Raw genomic sequence first — 22,901 nt, 5'->3', positions numbered from 1 at the left:
AAAGTAAACAAAAAAAACCCCACAAAAAATAGCAACAGATAAACAAAAAACATCTATCTATCAGTTTCCTAGTTTATAAGGATGCGAAAAAGTGTAATTATGTGCAAAAGTGGCTAATAATTTCAGATGGTCAAGTGACTAAGTATCTAAATCTGTATTATTATTAGTGAACAAGAAATATGTTCCAATTATATGGTCAATAGATGCTTTAATAAAAAAAATGTTTTTTTTGGGTAATGTATAAATTAAAGATACAAGCCACAAAACAACAACTTTTATTTGGTAGGTAAAAACTATGTATTTTGTCTCGCTTTACATTTTAAAATTGACATTGTTTCAATACTTTTTCTTATCTATACATTTTATCAATAATAAACAGAGAGGCGTGAGAGAAATGAGATGTGGCATCAAGTTAAAAAATAGAACAATATCAGTTTAGAAGACGAGAATAAGACAGACTTGAAGTGAAAGAAAAGAAGAGAGAGTTGACCTGAGAGTGAAGAGGGGGCAGGGCTGTCACGTCAACCTGAAGACACATAAAAGAATAAACAATATTTGGACATGCGCGCATTCGTCAATGTACTGTACATTACTTGTGTGTGTGTGTATTGGTGTGCATGCGTGCGTGCGTGAGACTTGTAGAAGTGGAAGAAGGGCGGAGCTTCAAGAAACATTGCGTGACAAGACTGAAGAAAACAGGGTTCCCTGGCTAAGACACACGCACACACGCACACACGCACACACAAATGGCCTATTTTCAGTAGCTCTGTGCATGACTGCAGAGGTTATGTGGTTGTCGTCCAGCCTCCATGTGCAAGAGTCGAGAAGGTTTAAAATTAGCCAATAAAGGGCTCACCTTAATCCTGAACCAAGATGTCATGTGTACAAGCTGTCATCGGGGTACAGTACAGAGGGTCCTCAATATTCATGAGGGGTTGGAGGCAATGAGCCCAACCGCAAATAGCACATTTTTGAAAAAAATTCATGCTCCCCTAAAAGTGACTTCATTGCCTATACTAATAATCTAAACTATTATTATGGCAAACCCTTAGAAAAATGTTCAAACATTGCTGGACCCTTAAAAATACACTATCGTAAACATAGACACACAATGTAAAGTACCAGTGCTTACATGTCAACACTTATGATGATGATGATGATGATAATGATGATGAATTACTGTAGCAGTGCAAGTCCCAAAAAAAAAAAAAAAAATCAACATTTGACTGCATAGGGAACCACAGGAGTTACTTCAATGGAGCCGATGCTCCTGGGGCGATGTGTTGGTAGGAAACGTTGCTACTTTGTAGGCAGAGGTTGTGTAGAATGGCTGGCGCTTTTTTTTAGTAACGTTTACGCCCGAAACCACTGAATCCATATGTGAGTCAAAACAACCACAAGAAATGGTTGGGCGCTGCAGATGCTGATAATTAAAGGTATTCATGTGTGCAGTGTGTTTTGCTAGTCGAAGTTTTGCTGTGACCAATCAATTGAGGGCCAGTTCACTGACTATTAAGCAAAGCAAAGCAAAGCCAACCAAAGTAAATTTATTTATACATCGCATTTCATACACAAGGTAACTCAATGTGCTTTACATGATCAGAAGCAAAAAGGAGCTTAAAAAATGTAAAAACAAAGAGAGCAAATAAAATTTTAAAACGTACAGTCTGCGATTGGCGACCAGTTCAGGGTGTACCCCGCCTCTCGCCCAGAGTCAGCTGGGATAGACTCCATCACGTCCGCAACCCTAGTGAGGATAAGCGGTATGGAAAATGGATGGATGGACAATGTACAGTGCAGGAAAGATCATTAAAAAGTGGAAATGTTCTAAAAAGCATGAGAAAAAAGAAGAGTTTTTAACCTGGACTTAAAGACATTGACACTTGGGGCTGACTTCAATTCTACTGGCAACTTATTTAATTTGCCTGCAGTATAGCAACTACAAGCTGCTTCACAATGTTTGCTTTGGACTGTTTCGTTGTCTGATCTGAATCGGCCGATCTCAGAGCCCTACTGGGCTTAGAATATATTCCATTAGCATGTCTTTAATGTATTCTGGACCTAAACCATTTTGTGATTTATACAATAGTAGCAGAACCTAAGTTTAAATCTTACTGGGAGCCAGTGTAGTGATTTTAGAATTGGAGTATTATGTTCTGATGCCTTTTCAGAATCCGAACTGCAACATTCTGAATTAGCGGCAGCTGTGTAATGCTCTTTTGGGAAGCCATGTCAGAAGACCATTAAAATAGTCAAACCTACTTGAGATAAAAGCATGGATGACCTTCTCCTTGTATTCACTTTTTTTCCTCTTTTTTGGGGCTAATTATTATTAATTATTTTATTCCAATCCCTGCTGACCTCAAGATACCATTGTGGAGCCACTCGAATATTTCATTGACGGATCTTTGGAATACTTCGTCATGCAAGTTAACAGATCCCCCCACAATGACTGGAGAAACCTGTTAAAGTGCCGCAAAGCTAATTTATCTACTAGCACAGATGATCTACTACCCAGCTCACCCGGAGCCCATAATCAAGTCCTCTCCTCCATTAACAAGTAACTGTCACTTCTTGATTTACTGTATTGCACCAAGATATTAAGGAGCTCAAACCAGGTTGGAGTTCATGCACCAGCAATGCCAAACTTCATTCAGCCATGAAAGCAGTGACAACTTAGGTTGAAGTTCTCAAGAAAGAAAACAAAAAATCAAAGAAGTAATGCTGGACTTACAGTCAAGAAGCTGTAAAACTCATCTTTTCCGGCATTTCCCAGAGTACACCTGATAATTCAGAGACTCAAGTAAAAAACCTATTGTCCACAATGTCGAAAATCCCGAAGAAGACACTTGGCAGCATTAACTTTCACAGAATTCCCAGACTAGGAGGACTGCAAGCAGGGAATCAACCCCGTCCAATCATCGCAAAATTCAAACATTTCCATCAGAAATGTTTCTTGGGTTGATTGCATCGCTCACTTTAAAAATTTTTTTTGTAATATGACATAACATAGGCCTTAGCGTTTATGACGTTTTTTGTACGATTGGTGGCATCATGTCATCGCAGACTTTAATGGGCAAAAAAAGGAAAACGCGTAATGTCCATAAAATCAAAAGTTAAAATTGCACATTTTTTCACACAACTTAATTTCTGATCTTATTTGTTGTGCTTTCTGTGGACATATGGATTACAATTTTTTGGTCAACACCACCTTTGGAAGTATATTTAGTGAGAAAAATGGTGACCTGTTATATACTTATTTTAGCCGCTGTATATGATATATTTATATATACATGTAGTATACTGCGCGTTATATACCATTTTCACTCTATACCACATTTAGATGTGTACGACAAATGTGTGCACAAACCACAGCTATCGCCTATGTTTTTTTTGGTCATATTTCAGCATTATTTTTAGTTATTATAGTTATAGTTCCTTTGATGTCCTCATCCAAATCTCTGTCATCATGAAGTGTAGCAGAATAATAACACTCTGAGGTCGTTTTTTAAATAACTGGCCAAACATTTGCACACATACCAGTACAATGTTAAGTCTCTAAAAATGTGTTTCCTTCATTTTGTACCTTTTTTTCAGCAAAAGAGGAATGATTGGAATCATAAAGTAAACATTGTAAACCTGATTTCTGGCAGAAGTTCATTTTGATACAGCAGCACCTCTAGATATATACATAAACAGTATACATTTTTCTGGAGTAAATTAAAAATATAATAACAATTATAGTAACTTTTTTGTTCGCAATGGGGAAATCTTAAAGGCAGCTTTTGGCGATATTGATTCTATTATATGGATTTCCCTGCTGTGGCTTTTAGCGTTCATTTCCACACGAATGTAATCTGTGACACGGCCATTCCAGGGACACTGCATGTTTTATTACATTTCTCTCTCGGTCTCTCTCGCTCTGCGAAATCGACTATCGTCGCACATTACTGCCAGTGCAAATTGCATATGAACTGTCAACAAGCATACACAATTTGCACATGCTCACGGGTTCCCTTGCATGTCAAAATCTAGATGTCACAAGGTGGCGCCAAAGTGTTAGTTTTCAAACAGCACAACGCTAGCGCGTGTTGGGGCTTTTCTGGTTCACATGATAAGTTTAAGAGAGTCACAACTTTTTAAGAATTAATCATTATAATAATGTATCTTAGCTGAATATGACTTTTTTTTTTTTAGAATTTATTATAGTTTTTCATGTCCCTAAAGGGGAAATTCAACTCCCACACTGATGTATAGTTTGTGTTGCACACCACATACAGAATCAGATCACACACATGCAGGGGCAATTTAGAGTTTTCAATTAACCTACCACACATGCTTTTGGGACGTGGGAGGAAACCGGAGTGCCCGGAGAAAACCCACGCAGGCACGGGGACAACATGCAAATTCCACACAGGCGAGGCCGGATTTGAAGCGGGGTCCACAGAACTGCGAGGCAGATATGCTAATCAGTCAAACACCGTGCCACGCAAGGACAGATTGAGAGTGAAAGAAGTTCTCAAAGAGTGCTGCACCAATTGACCCAATCTGGTTCTTTGGTTGCTTGTGGCCTGAGATGGTCTTCATGTCCCTCCACATTCCAATGACATTATTCAAATGCAGCTGTTCCTCCATCCATATGACTTTTCTCTTTCTGATCTTAGCTGGTGCTGCACAATCTTGACAGTGACAATTTGGTGCGCAAAAGTCAATCTAAATTGACACCTGCTCAGATCACATCTACTGTAAGTCCCGGTGCAAGGTAGACTGCTGGTCTAACGCAATTTTGGTGATTTCGGAGCTCAGGCAGACAGATACCAAGCTCCGCAGACATATTTAAGTCTCCAGCTATCACCAGGGGCCTCATGTACAAAGACTTGCGTGGATTTCCTCCTAAAACATGGCCTACGCTCAAATCCAGAAAACTTCAGATGTATGAAACTCTGCGTACTCATGATTCTAAGCACATTTCCTGCGTACATTCCAATCAACGTGGAAATGAGCGCACGTTGGAGTAGCCGACTCCTCCCTGTCCACGCCCACATTTGAAAATGCAAATCATATTTAAATGAACCCTGCACCTAAGATGCCGATCTCTGCATGATCAGAAAAAAGGGAAAATGAGCGAGGTAATGAACAAAAATGATTTTTTTTCTGAATGTGAAGTTGCTCAATGAAATGGAGGCACGCAAGAAAATCCTCTTTGTCACGCTGTCCTACGGCGTTAACAACACGCGAAAGAGGAGTGAATGGGACAGCGCGTGTGCGGCTGTCAATGCTGTGGAGACAGAATAGCGCGCACACGCTGAACTAAAAAAAGAAGTGGTCAGACATTAAGGTGGATGTGAAGCGGAGGACAGCTGCCCACCGCCAAAGTGTGGCCAAAAAAAGGCGGAAGAACCGGCGCGCAGGGCCTCACCCCGTTCGAGGAGAGAATCGCGGCGATCGTGGGTGACGCTGCTGCTTCATGTTCAAATGAAGTAAATTCAAAGGACTCTTTTTTCAGTGCATGTGCTGGAGTCACGAAGCGATTGTGAGGGCAATAGGCGGCATAAATGATCACCTTGATCAATTAATAGGTGTCCTCACAAATATCAGTGGTTCATTAAATACACTGGTTAACAAATGAATTCTCAGTCCTTGCCTCCATTGCATTGTTGAAATCAAATGTTGTCGGGCATGAATTGTTCATCAGTGCTAATTATTCATGTGTCTCTGGTGTGCAGATTTATGAGAACAGTTTCCCAGCATCACCTCTAAGTGTCGCCAAAGCACCAAAAGCTGCAGAAACGTGCGTACGCCAGCCATGAAGTTGACGTGAGGCACCGCACATTTCCACGGTTATGTCACTCTTGATACATCTGAACTTTTCTGTGAAAAAGAACGGACGCCACGTTTTTGTGCGTACGCACCTTTTGTACATGAGGCCCCAGCTCATTCTGTATTCTCTGTTGCCACACCATAGCCAGAGGAGTGACAATGCTCCGCTCACGCATGGATCATAACTCATCATCCTCTTACGCACAGGGATGGTGCCATGTCTCCATGCGAGACTGTGAGTGCACCATATTTAAAGGGAATGAGAGGAGCCGCTTTGTATGAGGGGCCGTTAGGGACATTATTCAGGATTAGCTCTCACACTTACTATTCAAATGCTTTCACACACACACAAACTACTGAAAGGCTCTCATGAGGACTACTCAAACACTCTCATAAATACGAGTCTTGCTCTCATTTACACTAGTCAAATGCTCTCATTTACACTACTCAAATTCTCTCATTTACACATTAGTCAAATGCTCTCATTTACACTAGTCAAATGCTCTCATTGACACTACTCAAATGCTTTCATTTACACTAGTCAAATGCTCTCATTTACACTAGTCAAATGCTCTCATTTACACACTAGTCAAAGCGTTACATAGCATTATACATACATTTATATTTTTAATGTATATGTGTCGTATACTTGTTGATTATTGTGTTTCAATAACGCTTTTCCTCATTGATTTAAAATGATTGCTTTTAATGTGTAAGTGCTGTAGGATATGACATAATGGTCGGCCAATCAGAAGCCTTGTCGTGTATGACGTAGTGCTAGGCTGGCTCGTCTATCAAGAGCGAGACGCCATTATTCGGTCGCTGATGCTGATGAATAAATGTGCCTTTTGGGCTTAAGCGCAGTGGACGTGTGTTTACTCGTGAACTCAAGGCAGAGTTTTAACAGCGCTGCGTTACAATCTGAAATGTATACGGTTCGTTGCAGGCAGGATGGCCGGATAGTCGCGTTTAAGCTCCCCTGCGCCGGTGTACCTAATGAGGTGTCCAAAGGGAATGAAGGAATTTAATTGTCATAGTGAAACTCGTGTCATAGATATGCACTCCAGACTATACACAGTCAGAGTCAAATATTTCATGACTTTTTTAAATATAGGTACCTCTCAATAAATTTGAATATAGTTGAAAAGTTTTTCTTCAGTACTCATAGAGTGATTAAACGCTGAAGTACTTTTCAGAGGGCAAATTCCAGCCTAATTTCTACATTAAAAATCACTATTTCTTGAATTAATTCACTATTTCGTTTGACGTTATATTTTAGTTTCTCAATATGGGGATTTTTTTTATTTGCTATGTGCTGCAATCATCAAAATAATACATATTTTAAATAAGAAATACTTCACTCTGAGTGTGTGCAGTACATCTCTATAATTTCCCTTTTTGAATTTAACTAAGGCGGCACGCTGTTTGTTTGTATGTGCCCTGCGATTGGCTGGCAACCAGTTCAGGGTGTACCCCGCCTACTGCCCGATGATAGCTGGGATAGACTCCAGCACTCCCGCGACCCTTGTGAGTAGAAGCGGCTCAGAAAATGGATGGATGGATGGATGAATTTAACTACCTAATAAAAGATCGACACTATTCACGTGGGAGCATGATTGACATGAACTTGTAAATGCACGTGATACGTGCGAGAATGTGATTGACATGCTCGCGTGAACGCATTTGAGTAGTGTTGATGAGAGCATTTGAGTAGTGTAAATGAGAGCATTTGAGTAGTGTAAATGAGAGCATTTGAGTAGTGTTAAAGAGAGCTTGACTGGTAGGTATGAGAGGGTTTGAGTAGTCCTTATGAGAGCCTTTCAGTAGTTTGTGTGTGTGTGAAAGCATTTGAATAGTAAGTGTGAGAGCTAATCCTGAATAATGTCCCTAACGGCCCCTCATATGACTCCCTTGCTTACTTTTCACTGGTTGCCATGGCAACGAGTATGCTTAAGTAATTCTTATATTTTGCTCCTGAAGGCTGTCCCTTTACATGGTCCCTTTCACTATCTAGATTGGATTTGAAAAGGCTAATGGCTCAGAACTCCACTTTGACAAGATCAAGATCATACTCTCCATTTACGCACATCTCAGGGTCAATTACTGATCTGATAATGATCAGTGTCTGGGTGCTCGTGATTTAGACAGGACAAAGTGAATTAACACTCACCGAGCACGATGTAGGTACGCGTGCACGTCTAATGAGGTCCACAGTGTGTTTATTATAGTGACTGTAGTTTGTGGTAACGTAATAAATACTAAGAGGTTTAACTTGGGCTACATAAGAGGGGGACAACTATTGCATGCAGACTATTTCTACGGCACTGCAAACTACAATTATCAAAATAAAAGTCACGTCAATCAAAACTGTAAAGTTAGAATAGTTGATGTAGCTTGGATCTTATTTGATTGCGCTGCTGTACCTATCAACGCACCCAGAAGATCAATAAATGTGTAGAGGATAAAGAAAAGTGAATTGTACAATCGCAAGGACATCACAGCCTCCACAGTTTGCCCAGGAGGAAAATGACAGCATTGAGAAATGTTAATGATCCAACAAAGAGTTTATTTTTGCAGGTGACATGAAGTGGATTAGGTGACTGTGGACAAGTGAGAAAGCACTCACATATTGCAGCCCAGGTGAGGGCATGAGCATGGGGTGGTGTGGGGGAATTGGGGTGGGTTATTTTACAATGACATTGCACCCGTCAACTGTCAAAAATTTTCTAAGGTGGTTGGGTTTGTATTCATTCTAAATGGCTATGTTGGCTTTTAGGCACTCTAGATTTGGAGAAATAGAAGTACAGTATACGTTCACCGTTCACGTGCACCTTCCCTCTTCGCAAACCCGTGTCTTATTTGCGTCATACAGACAATTTATCATTTATATTTTGGTAACTCTTGACCATCCTGGGTTACACTGGGCAGATGGTAGGCAGCATAAAGTACATGGCATTGAGGGCGCAAGCGACTTGCTGATGCCGATGATGATGACAATATGAAACGAGTGTAAATCGTCATTTTGGTGAATGTAGAAACAAATGACGGACAAAGAAAATGAACATTTTATTTATAGTATTTTGAATGCAGACATTATAATGACGTCTTCAGGCCAACATTTCTCTATGCTACTTTATCTCTGATGCAAACAGAACAGGAGTGGATGAAAGGGTTAGTCTAGGCAAAATAATGGATTGTTTTAAAATGTGATTGATTGTGTGTGGAATTGTTGATTAATCACATCTGGAGGCAAAATGGAGTGCCCTACTTGGCTGTTGATTCAGTATCAACTAGTCTGTGGTCAGCATGACATGAGCTATGGGAAGTATTGCTACATCCATCCACGCAGACCTATGGCCAACCATTATTCTACTTAATACAACACTAGCATTGAAATAGGAATTCAGAGCATTAAAAGAGAGATTCTTCCATCATATTAAACTAATATAAAAAGATTGTTAATACTGATCATGGATATGTAGTTGAATGACCATTACTAATTACTTTTTGTTCTTGTACAGTTTTCTTTTTTTGTCACATACATATTGTACACGTACAAAAGCAGTGAATTTATGTTATGAGTGATCCAAATTGTGAAAAAATAAGATAGATATTTGCTTAATATTCATAAAAACTGGACCCTTGACTGGTCACCAACCATAGCAGTAAATACATTTTAGTACACTATATAACAATATACCGGTAATAAAAATATAATATACTATTATTATCAGTGTTCAGTTTACCCTTGTTTTAACAATTTGGAGTATCAAATAAGAATAGCCTAACTTCATGCTCTTGATGTTGTAGGCAGTAGTAGGAGGAGGAGTTAGTCAAAATCCAACAAAGCCCTGCTATAGCATTTGACAATCTAACGGGAAGCGTTTACTTTTGGTTCTACTTGGATGAGTCATCGCATAGAAATGTCTCTCATTATGCTCTCAGTCGGCTTTTCACCCAGTCCTCGAGTGGGACCTCCAATGACAGCTTTGAACCCTTCGGAGGTGTTCAAAATGGCTGATGAAAAATCTGATGGCGTCTGAACGGATTGATTTTGGAAGCAAAACTCTTTATTGCCCCCGGCAGCAAGACAGTTTTGCGCACCACTGGAGCTGCACAGTGTAATATTAGTCAACAGAGCTGATTCAATTGGCCTTGCATTACTTACAAATGTTGTTTGTATTTTGCACCCAGTGTCCTAAGTCTGCATTCTGCACTAATCTGCTGAGGTGATGGATGCATGTGCGTTCACATGAGGAGCAGCATTTCAAACATGGTGATGTACCGGTATGCTAATGTTTTGGGGATTTGCAGAAAAAAAGGTTAGTAATTGAATTGTATCCATCAATCACTGCATTTTTCTCTTCCCTTGAGGCCGCAAGAGACAGTGATATTTCAGTCCTATTATGATTATTTTGAAGGAGACCACATGGTACTGCATTAGATGGACTGCCCCCAGTCTGAGTGAGCAGAGAGGACATTTGTCAAACTTAGTCCTCTGTGCAGTGAAGTTTAACTAAGAAATAAATGGAAGTGGTCATACACATCCACTGACAAATGGGAAAGGTGATGAGCATATTTAGGCTGGATGGATGGGGTGTGCACATTCAAATGAACTGTCTTCCAAATTCCTCAAATCCTTCACCACTTGTACAGCACTACAGTAGCTCAGAGCTGCACCATGAAGATGAATTACTAGCACTGCAGTGATGTGCAAAGCCACACGTGGGGTCAGTTTTCAATTAAAAGGCTCAGATGCCAAGGAACTCCGTCCTCTTTAGAGTTGCTTGAAAGACAACTTTACCTTTGATTTACACTTTGGAGTTGTTTCAATGAGAGGAAATAAATTTATTTCCATAGTGTCTGATGTGAATATGATTACTACTTCTCTTTTAGATGTTTTCCCCGTCTCTACACAAGAGGGTTTAATACTACGGCGGTAGGTATTTCAATTGAACGGACGCTGGTTTGACATTCTCTTCACAGTATGCAGTTCCTGTAGAGTTGCCACTTCGCTTCCTTGGTACTACAGAGCAAGGCACCGATCTAGGCATTGATTTTGTGCAGCCAAGTAACTGATGTCTCCAAATTAAAGTCCCTAGAATCGCGATTGCGCATGCGTAGATTTCTTTTCTTGTAACTGTTATAACTGAGGAAATAGAAGTCTGGCGCTGCTTGGTTAACAAACCTGAATGAATGGATGGAGGAATAATCTCTTCATTTACTTTTAATTGATATGACGACTGTACATTAAATAAAGCACCTGTTAATAAAGCATATGCATATTCATTAACCAAAAACATGGACTATTCGTAGGTACCAGAAGGATGTGTTTATAACTAAAGCTTTCTCCAGATAGAACCCCAATTCCTATGAAGTTGGGACGTTGTGTTAAACATAAATAAAAACAGAATACAATGATTTGCCAATCATGTTCAACCTATATTTAATTGAATCTACTACAAAGACAAGATATTTAATGTTCAAGAATGAAGAATCTTATCTGCGAATCTGACTGATATCTGCGGTGTCTTTTCCAGAATAAGTGACACCCCAATGGAGATCAGGCATTTTTCATCCCTGTAATTACAAGGGACAGAAAGTTGTTCAAAGAAATATGGCACAAAAAAAGTAGAACTACAAACTTAGTGAGGATAAAATGTGAATCTATCAAACCATTGTCTCCAGTTATCTCTGCGAGACAAGCTCTTCTCAATATCAGGTCAGTGGGTAATAAATCAATGTTGATTAATGACATCACTACAACCTATGATCTGTCCTTTTTGTTACTAAATGAAATGTGGTTAACAGAAAGTAGCTGTAATAGTATTTTAAATAAGGCAACACCAGCAAATTTCTATTTTATGAACAATTGTCGAATAGGGAAAAAATTGCTGTTATTATTAAGTCAGTATTTCAGTGTAAAGAGATTATACTGGGTGATTTTAGTTCTTTTGAATATCTCTTCCCACCCACCCTTCCTCGATGTGCCAGCTCAGCAACTCCGTACACCAGTTGACTAACATGCATGTGATATGGTGTTCATTCACTCATAAGTTCCATAGACACGTTATAGGCTTTAATTGTTTGTGCTGGGACCACTAATAACAACACAGGTTATATTAAGATATCAACTCACAGGTTCTTACAGGTGTTTAGACACTAAAAAAAGAATCCCACCGCACCACTCCTCAGTAGCGCTGCCTTGCTCATTTACCCACATCCTGTCCTGCCCTTTTCTGTCCTCTCTTGTCTTGTTCGCTAGGTTAGTTATTGCATGTTGTCACCGGGTGACCCCCCACACCCCCACAAAAATAATAACACGGATTGACTGTTGTAATGTTACTTGTGTTCAAATATTGAGACTGTTGTTCTGCTGTGGTTCTCACCCCTAGTCCCCATCTCCACTCTGTCCCTCTATCTGTCCCCTAAAACCCTTTTCTGTCCAGCTGCATTTTCAATAAACATCAGAATAATTAATGAAACAATTTTAAAATAAGCAGAGGGAGTATTTCAAACTCCCCTGTTGGACATCAAAACTGTTCCAGCAGAAAGGCATACAGATCCACCATTCTCCAAGGCCATGCAGCTGAACAGGACGTTTTCTTTTTTTTTTTTTTTTAAACAAACAAAGGGAATGTCTGCTTGTGCAACATTCATAAACTTGTGCTCACTTTAGTAAGGAAAAAATACACTATGATAGATAGATAGAAGATAGATAGATAGATAGATAGATAGATAGATAGATAGATAGATAGATAGATAGATAGATAGATAGATAGATAGATAGATAGAAGAGCACCTGATAACATATTTGCATGCATTTATGTGACTTATCACAAAGGGAATATGACAGAATATTGTTATTTATTCAATGCATGTGTGTAAAATGTCTTTTTTAACATCACAGTAGAATGATAAAACATCAGAAAAGTGAATCAAGTCAGTTTATTTAACTGAATACTATGTTTATTATGGCGGCACGGTGAACGACTGGTTAGAGCATCAGCCTCACAGTTCTGAGGACCCGGGTTCAATGCCCGGCCCCGACTGTGTGGAGTTTGCATGTTCTCCCCGTGCCTGCGTGGGTTTTCTCCGGGCACTCCGGTTTCCTCCCACATCCCAAAAACATGCATTAATTGGAGACTCTAAATTGGCCGTAGGCATGACTGTGAGTGCGAATGGTTGTTTGTTTCCATGTGCCCTGCGATTGGCTGGCAACCAGTTCAGGGTGTCCCCGCCTCCTGCCCGATGACAGCTGGGATAGGCTCCAGCACGCCCGCGACCCTAGTAAGGAGAAGCGGCTCAGAAAATGGATGGATGGATATGTTTATTATTGTGGTTTAAGTTTGCTTTGGTTTACAAGTGCTCTCTGAGATGCGAACAAATATCTTCCTGTGATTTTGTGCCAGTGTACATATTGCTGTGGCCAGTGAACAATAAAGGCTTTAAGCTCCATACGTAACTACAGATGGTGAGACAAGCTTCAAATGTGTCGGTGATCATTTGTCTGAGGTGTAATGTTGTGTGGTAAAACCCACAAGGAATATCATACACAGTGAACACTGCTGAAAGACACTGCTACTTATGTTCTGGGAATGCAAAAACATCATATTTCCACAGAGGCACTGCAGACAGGTGTGATGTACGCAGTTTTCACAGCTGCATGCCATCTCTTACCTCTAACTTCATGTGAATCTCGACTGGAACACAACAGTTATTCAGTCCAGCCGCAGAGATTACTACAGCTATCGTGGTTAATTTGGCTGCTTGGTCTTCACTTTTGGTACTGGGTTGACAAAAGAAGTGAGTGAGAATGCTCTGTTCCTCCAGCATCACTCCAAAGAGGACGATCAATGACATTTTCATCCTACTGTCTGACAATCACAGACACTGACTGCACTCATAAAAAGATATGGCGACGCATCATGAGACCGAAGAAATTTCACAATTTAATTGTGGAACCTCACTATATGAAGGCTACAAATGTCATTTAGTTTAGAAACCAACCTATTTTTGAGGAGACAATAAATCTCAAAAGTCACACAAATACTTATTTCAGCAAGCATCTGAAGGAGTAATGTTGCATGTGTATATACTGTATTCTTTTGCTTTAGCTTTTGGGATACTTTTTTGGAAACATAACCGAAAGTATGACGATGACCGTAGAACTGAAACAGAAAATGGCATTCTGTCCTGGCTGCTCTGTACAAAAACCGTTCAATACAATAATAACCATATGGATGAGGACAAAAGGAATAATACTGCAATGATGCACTGTGTGACAATAATGTTTATAAGTGAGATGCATGAAATATTGTGTGAAGAACGTATTTGATCATTTTCTACTTTAAATATTAACAGTTTTCATTTTTATACCTGAGTAGAGTTTAAGTGACATCCCATTCTTAATCAATATGACATTGGTCCACCCTTGCCAATTATATCAGGAGTGTGTTTATGGGAATTTCTTTTACCACTGTTCTAGAACTGCACTTGTGAGGTTACACACTGATGTTGAACAAGAAGGTCTGGCTCTCAGTCTCCGTCCAGTTCATCCAAATTGTGTTCTATGGGGTTGAGGTCAGGATTGTGCAGGCCAGTCAAGTTCATCCACATCAACTCTCTCATCTGTGTCTTTATGAACCTTGATTTGTGCACTGATGCATAGTCATGTTGGAACAGGACGGGGCCATCTCCAAACTGTTCCCACAAAGTTGGAAATGTCCAAAATATTACCCCCTGAGCTCCAGTAAAAGGAACACTGAATGTTTCAGCATGCCAAGAGATTTTTGACAGTCAAACAGTTTGGGTATTACCCCTTCTTGTCCCAACATATCTGTGCACCAGCGCACAAAGTAAGGTCCATAAAGACATAGATGAGAGAATTTGGTATGGATGAACTTGACGAGCCTGCACAATCCTGACCTCAACTCTATACAACACTTTTAGATGAATTAGAGTGGAGACTGAAAACCAGGCCTTCTCGTACAACATCAGTGTCTGACCTCACAAATATGCTCTTGGAAGAATGGGCAAAAATTCCCATGAACTCGCTCCTAAACCTTGTTGAAAGCCTTCCCCCAAGAGTTGAAGCTGTTATAGCTGCAAAGGTTAGACCAACATCGTAATTTAGAATGGGATATCACAAATCATATGTGAGTCAAGGCAGGTGCGCAAATACTTTGGGAATATTGTCTGTGTGGTAACCCTATTTATCTGCATGTACCATTTGTTGTAGGTGTCACTGTAATCTAAATAATAACAGCTAAATATTATGGAATTCTTGAACTCACACACAAAGAGAAACATAGCCTTTTGAAGGTCAATATTGTGTGTGGAATAATTAATGTACAGCTTATTGAGAGCTTGTCACCCAGCGCAGTAATGGTGTTTTCTAGCATGTGAAGGAAGGATCGATGACAAACTGAAACAGGTCAATATCCGAATCTGTCACTGTCAATGTCACCTCTCTAGCTGCCACAACCTTCACAGCCCAGCTTTGATTCATACAGGGACTCACCTGTGCTCCGTCTGCTGTTACACTCTCTGTGGTGAGCATAGACACACAAACACAAACAAACACACACACATGCACGCACACACACACATGCACGCTAACCTCTCCCAGGTCTAGACCACTGTTGTTGCATTATTCATTATTAATTACTTCCCCATGTGACAAACCAGTTACATACTTGAGAGATTGGGATTGTGAATAAGCGGTCGTAGTCGTTTTGTAAAAGAAGACGGTTAAAAACTCCTAATAGTTGTGTAATAGTTGTAGAATGCCACTTAGTAACACATGCCGACCTATGTAGATGTCTGTATAGTTATGCTTTTCGCTGCGGTTTAATCATTGCAATGTCAAACAGGAAGTTATTTTAGTGAAGCCCATGTAAATCTATTATTGAATTTTAAATGTTTCCTCGCAGTGATGGACTGCCTCTAATATGTAGAATAGTGGAGATTATAATGATTTTCTTATTTTTTGTGTCATCAGTTACCGCCGCCTCTTGTCATGGTTATCTCATACACAGATCTGCAGAGAGGTTTGTATAACTGTGCCTTTTATGATTCCCAATGATAGCTCAGTCATTGTGTTTTTTTTCAGGCGGGTTTCCTGTTGTAAACACTAGAAGAGGATGGGTGTGGCTGTCAAAACAGATGAGTGGGCTTGACTGATGGAAAATGTCCCTTTTGATTAAAGGTTTGAGAGGACCTGAGGGAATAATGCATGGACTCTTAGAATCTCAAGACTGAACACTTGAATTTCTAAGCACCTTATTTAATTTCTCTATTGTGAAGTCATAAATTAGCTTGGCAGTGCTTGTCTATTACTCATTCAAAGACATTACGGTTGACACATAAATGAGTCAAATTTATGAGTTCAATAGCCATTTTCAGCTTGTGATTTACCTTTGTGTAATGCTAAAAGCATGAGATGGGGGAAACTACCTCAGTAGAAATACAGCTCACAAATAGTACAAAGTCAAACACAGGGATCCCCAACAGGTCTATGATATGATTATTGCTAAATCTATTCAGGAATGTTCCCCTTTTGTAATGCAGTTATGTTAACACTGCAGTTGTAGTATAAAGTTGTATACAGAAGTATAAAGTTGAGCAAGGATGACAAAAATGGCATTCACAGAAACAATGGTGTAAACAGCAGCAGGGCGTAAAGAAGCAGGAGATCCATGAGAGATGGGAAAAACATGGTTGATATGAGAGAAATTGAAAGAATGTAATAGGAGGAAGATTCAGAGGTGTTTCAGCAATGAGTACTGAAGCTCTCTCCTGTGTGATTGTCAGACCCCGGTCGCCTTTATCCCTCCAAGATCAAAGCACCAGTAACAAATTGTTAAAAGCAAGGATGGAATACATAACTCGAGATTTTAGCACTTTCTGACTGGATGCAAGGCTTATCAGAGCCACATTCTAGCCCCCCTTTTATGATTACTTAACAAAAACTGACACTATTTAGAGGGAAGGATAATCATCAGGCCTGCTGATAATGGCTTGTTTTAGATGTCTCATCCTGCTCATACTGCTGGGCCAATGGCAAGCCCAGCTTTCGTTAGAATGCCAACCAGAGAGCTGGATATCACCGGCTTTTGGAATCCTCCTCTTCAACCTCACTCAGTGGCGAGTGTTCACGGCACCCAGCTGCTTGCTTATACTAGAAGCGGAGCCCAGTGTGTGGGAAGCATTTTTGTGTTGGGCGTGGACAGGTTGCCAAACAAACAAACCACCCCTCATTCCCCGATTATCATGTGTGAAGGAAGCATTTCATCACTAAGCCCCCATATTACACTTGTCAGTTTGGTTATGTGACACCAATCACAAATGCTCCCCACCCCATTTCAACCACTTATCTGAAAATAATAACATTATTATCAGAAGCAAATATTAACATTGTTAGCTAATGCTAATGTGCGCTAACACTACAGCTCAGTTTATCTGTCGGCTTTGACGTGCTACACCTACCAGATCATAGTAGTTCCCTAGTAGCTCCCAAAGACATGCATGGTAGGTTAATTTAAGTCTCTAAATTGCCCCTAGGTGTGAATGTGAGTGCAAATGGTTGTTTCTTTACATGTGCCCTGCGACTGACTGGCGACCAGTTCAGGGTGTACCCTTCCTCTCGCCCAAAGATAGCAGGGATAGGCTCCAGCAAACCCACAACCCAAGTGAAGATAAGCGGTACAGAAAATGGATCGATGGGTTCACTGATGTGTCCCACCCTGACTTAAGTGGTGTAATGTGTGTTACATAAACCAAAAAAAAAAAGAGCACTGCATGTGGGGGGAAAAAAACAAAATTTAATGTATTTTTCTTTTTTTTTTTGGTTTTAAGTAAACGTGTGTTTTCAATAAAATATTTTGGTGAAACACAAAATTTCTTCTCAGTGTTCACTTGAAATAAGATCAGCTTGTCACGAATGGATTTTTTTTTGCAGGCATTGGAGGCAAAACTTGGAGGACCCAAGTGCAAGGAAGCAGGGAGGCAAGGCAGGAGTGAGATATATCAAAAATATTTGAATTTTCAAAAAAAAGTCAAACAAGGATCAAGGAGGTTATGTTAAATCAACAAAAGTCCAAACATCTCAATAAAGAGTAACAAATAAACACTAGGAAACAAAGAAAACAAGACAGCGCTAGAAATATAACTAACAACTTCAACATATGACAGTGACAATGACAATGAATTGACAACAACTGAAAGAAACCAGGGAACTAAATACACACAAATTGATGAGACAACGAGGAACACCTGGACAAGACACAAGTGGGTGGAGGGAGCTGATTGGTCGACACAAGGTAGACGAGTACAGGTGGACACAATAACTAAATGAGCACACAAGACATGAAAAACATTGGAAACAGGAAAACATGAAACAAAACACAACCCAAACCAAAACACAGCTCGTGAGACAGCTCTTAAATTCACTAAAACTGCACTAAACCTGCAGTCTTTGACATTGTCAAAAAAAAGTAAACCTTATAAAAATCGGTTAAGCAATGAGTTAATTCTTAATTTCAGTGTCCATGCATTGCCTTTGATGGGAACGCTGACCTCCTTAACATGGCCGCCACATAAGCACGTCGGTTAGCTGGGCTGTTAATGTGCCCTGGCGTATCTAGACTTCATATTTATGGTCAGAATAATTAAATACTCTCCGATTAAATGGCAGAACCTCAAATAAACCTCCCTGTTGCCATTCATGTAACAGAATAAGTCACAAGATTTCCTGCTAGTATATTGACTTTGTTCAATAAACAGGCTAGATTCCACACTATAATTACATTTGTGAGACATTTATGTTGGGTGACGTACCGTGAGATTTTTCTAATATAAAATGGGTGCCTTGGCGCAATAAAGGTTGGGAAACACTACATTAAATTTTATTTATTTATCCATTTTGAATACAAACGTATTCACTGTGAACCCATGTATCTGTGTCTCAATGACAACATAATAGCCGTTGCTGTTACGCCTTCTCCTTTACATTAACAGCAAGATAGCTACATGAAATCTAATTAAATGTCTTAGTATGACACTTGCAAATTTACTGTGTGAGGCACAGACAACGCTCTCTTCATTTTGCAAAGTGCCCCACAGATCCCAGCCCAATGAACCAGAGAGGCAAAGAGCATACACCTTGATTATTGTTAAGTCGTCCTTAAAGATGTATGGCATGGTAATGTAATTGTCTCTAATAGCCCAGAAGGGAAGTTAGAGACAGGGACAAGAAAATTCAGTTTAAATGTTGTCTGGGTGATGAGAAAGGTTAAGTGTGTGCGCTGTAAAGTTCATGAAGGAAATGTAATCAATCTAGCCAGCCATGGCAAGAGTGCCTGTTGGCAGTGGAGGCATAGCATGACCCCTGTGCTGCCCTGATGAATAATGTGTGTGAGTTGTAACGTGCACGACATTGGTCCTTGGAACCTGAGGAGTGTTTGGGTTTCCCAAGAACACTAGTGAATGATGACAAGGTGACTAGGGGAGAAAGGAGGAGAGGGAAGCATGCCAACCAGATATGGAGAGCGAGCCAAGTGTCTGCTGTCACTTCAATACTGACAACACCTCAGGGAGGATTTTTTTTTTTTGCTGACACCATCAGCGTTATAATATGAATGCAATGCTCTGTTTGCATGTACACAGTTATAGGGAAAAAAATATTTTATGCAAATGTAGCTTTTTCCCTATAATCTTTGGCCTAAATGAACATTACTCTAGTAGTAGTCGCCACTAGGTGTTGTTTGTGTGATGTTAATGAGACCAAGTTGCTAAAAAGCAATAGTATTGTTATTTCAGTAAGTCTAATACAACAAAACCTCACAATGGTATTTAATTTTATGATACAGGTTTAACGCTTCACTGTTGGGTGCAGGCTCTAGGGTGTTTAATACAGTGGCTGGGAAGTGCAAAACAATCTAACAAATTGTGAAACACTTTTGCATTTTTTCAAAACAAATTCATAAAAGCCGAAACAAATTAACAAAAGCCGAAGCAAATTACAAGTGACATAAACCGAAAAGGGAATGTACCATATCACAGATTGATGCGTTATTAGAATCCCACGCCCGTTCCTGGCAAGACGTGCCCCGCTTCAACATGATTGGCTGCTGCATCGCAGGGAGGGTAGGCTACGCAGATATAACGAGAAGACCATCCCAAATATGTATCACTTTTGTACAAAATAAAAAAACAAATATGTTTATGATGGTTAGATTTGGGACTAGGATTAGGGTTAAGGCAGTTTAAAATGGGTTAAGGTTAAGGCTGCCGCACACCGAGCGACGCCATCGAACCTGACTGAACTATGGAGCAGTCCACTCATGGGAACTGTTACCAAACCACGCGCGTTTGGTAACAGTTCCCATGAGTGGACGATCGGTCGGCCACTGGTTTTGCCGCGATTCAAAATTTTAATCTCTGTTGCACGCCGTTTTAACGTCGCAGTTTATGTGGCAGCATAGAGAACTGCGCTTCTCTATGCTCAGGGCCAAGCCTAATTGACATCACATGTAGCCAATTATGAGGTGCACAGGGATAAAAGGAGTGACTTCCCCCTTGCACATTCTCTTTGGATCCCCGACCATTAATTCCCTCTCCGTGCCAGAAGCTCGCTTCACTCAGGTAACACGGTTGGTCGGCGCACCTGCTGCTTGGTTTAGCTTGCGACTGGGGATTAAGAATTTAATATTGCACCGCAAAATGACTGAACTTTCATATAGTGCCCTGCAGTTCCATTATTGGAACCGGGACGGCGCTGTGTGTCCTCTCTCTCTCCCCTCTCCTCTCTGTTTTCAGCACCTGTCTTCAATCGGCCTCATCACCACCGGTGTATATAAGCCTGCCTGTTCCCGGAAATCCTCGCCTAAGTACTGCGGTCTCTCCTAGCGGTACTATGGCCCACCGTACTCAAGTAAGCCACTTAACTCCTTGTTCCCTTGTTAACTCTTGTCTCCTCGTTCCCAGTGCTCCCCTGTGTTCCTGACCCACATCATTCTTGCCACCAAGCCAGCCGCCTGTCCTGTCCACTGCCTGCCACCTGTCCACGCCGCCGCCTGCCAACACATCCAGGACCACCTCCATAACCTTTCCTCAATAAACTGTTCATCATTTTACATCTGTCTCCGCCTGCTCTTGGGTCCAGCTACTCCCCACACATGACATGAACTGTGTTTTGTTCGTTTTCGGAAATGTACATTTTTTTTTTTATTTTGTTAATTTGTTTTCTGAAATGTGTTTTGTTTTTTGTTCATTTGTTTATCTGACGTAAATGTGTTTTGTTTTAATCTGTTTTTCTGAAATGTAAAAGTTTTGGCTTTTGTTAATTTGTTTTCTGAAATCTAGATTTCTTTCGTGTCTTGTTCATTTGTTTTCTGAACTGTAAATTTGTTTCAACATTTAATTTGTTTTCTGAAATGTAATAATGTCTAACAAATGTTAATGTTTTGCACTTCCCAGCCACTGTAGTTGAAGGTCTTAAACAGATTTTTTAAATCCATATGAAAAGCCAATTCTCAATCTTGAAACATGACTTTTCTCAGCTGAAATGCAAAATATTGGAGTTTTTTGGATGAAATATCACAGACAAAGAAACAAGAATGTCATGGCATCAGCAGATCATAGCACTTACTCAGCATCCAATCAAATTGTGGTCATGTTATCCCATGTGCATGGTATCTGGGGATTGCTATGATCTGCCGTCAGATACTATACAGCCTTATAGTCCTCAAATCACACTTTGTACATCGGTGAGTTGAGATTAGTTTATATAGCCGGTTAAGAGCCAGTGGGTGGCAATTTAAATCATAGCTGACAAGGATATCCTGTATGTGTACAACAATACATCATTTAGACCAGCGTAATAACAGTGAATGGCTGCATAGGTATGATGTGTTTTCTGAGCTCCCTTAGCGTGCCTCAGTGAGCTGATACATTATACATTATGCACTGCATTGTCCAAGGGCTGAGGATTCACTGTCCAAAGGAGCAGCCAGTGGTGTGTCTTCACATAAATTTGCTTTCCTGCTTGTCCCTTGTTGTTCTTGTTGTTCCTTGACTAAACACACTGCCCCTGGCTCATTTCAGCCCGGATAACCTGCCTCGCATCCTAATGAAACAAACTGTCACCTGTCTTCTGGTAGACACTATCACACCCTTAGGACTGTAAACCTGTGCCAAGTACATACACAAGTGTTCTTCCAGGCCATTATTCTTTAGTTACAACATTTGTTGTCAGGACTTGCTTATCAACTTCCTTCCACAGTCTAAACTAACCAATGTATGCAAATCTAAGGTCACTCTCTATATACAGCAGATTGATAGGTTTTAAGTCCCTATGTTCAGTGGCATTGATATATGAGAATAAAATAGTAGCGCATCAGCCACTTAGATTTTCATTTAAGTGGCCAATAATGATTTAGTACCGAGATCATTTTTTTTCCTCTTTATGTACATCATGAACCCTTAGCAGATATCACTGTTTACATTTACGACATGCTCAAAGTGGGAGTAAACAACTACATGATTATTAGCTTCAAAGGAACAACAATGAGTAATGCAAATATATATTCCATGTACACTACAATATGAGCACTACATTATTATATTGTGTTTGGGTAGAGTCAAGTATATACATTAAACCCCTGCAACATCACGGTTCATCTTTCACGCCCACACTATATGTTGTCTATTTTTAATAAATATTTCTTATGGGGGCGGCACGGTGAATGACTGGTTAGAGCGTCTGCCTCACAGTTCTGAGGACCGGGGTTCAATCCCCGGCCCCACCTGTGTGGAGTTTGCATGTTCTCCCCGTGCCTGCGTGGGTTTTCTCCGGGCACTCCAGTTTACTCCGGCCTCCCAAAGACATGCATGGTAGGTTAATTGAAGTCTCTAAATTGCCCCTAGGTGTGAATGTGAGTGTGAATGGTTATTTGTTTATGTGTGCCCTGCGATTGGCTGGCAACCAATTCAGGGTGTACCCCGCCTCCTGCCCAATGATAGCTGGGATGGGCTCCAGCACTCCCTCGACCAATGGGGGGGGGGGTTGTTCAATGGTG

General features: G+C 40.4%; 1 long non-coding RNA gene across 2 annotated transcripts in view; it reads left to right on the top strand.

Annotated features, from left to right (window-relative positions):
- Positions 1 to 22,446, top strand: part of LOC133476370 (uncharacterized) — a 28,979-nt gene extending 6,533 nt beyond the window's left edge. For both annotated transcript variants that reach the window (XR_009788042.1, XR_009788041.1), the window contains 4 exons: positions 15,298 to 15,374; positions 15,824 to 15,872; positions 17,783 to 20,732; positions 20,809 to 22,446. This is a non-coding gene — a long non-coding RNA (uncharacterized LOC133476370). The remainder of the gene's footprint in view (positions 1 to 15,297; positions 15,375 to 15,823; positions 15,873 to 17,782; positions 20,733 to 20,808) is intronic.
- The last annotated feature ends 455 nt before the right edge of the window (positions 22,447 to 22,901 follow it).

This window comes from Phyllopteryx taeniolatus, chromosome 4 (genome assembly GCF_024500385.1).
Source record: "Phyllopteryx taeniolatus isolate TA_2022b chromosome 4, UOR_Ptae_1.2, whole genome shotgun sequence".
Classification (NCBI taxonomy): Eukaryota; Metazoa; Chordata; class Actinopteri; order Syngnathiformes; family Syngnathidae; genus Phyllopteryx; species Phyllopteryx taeniolatus.
The sequence above is the reverse complement of the archived record's forward strand: the minus strand, read 5'-3'. Positions and strand labels throughout refer to the sequence as shown.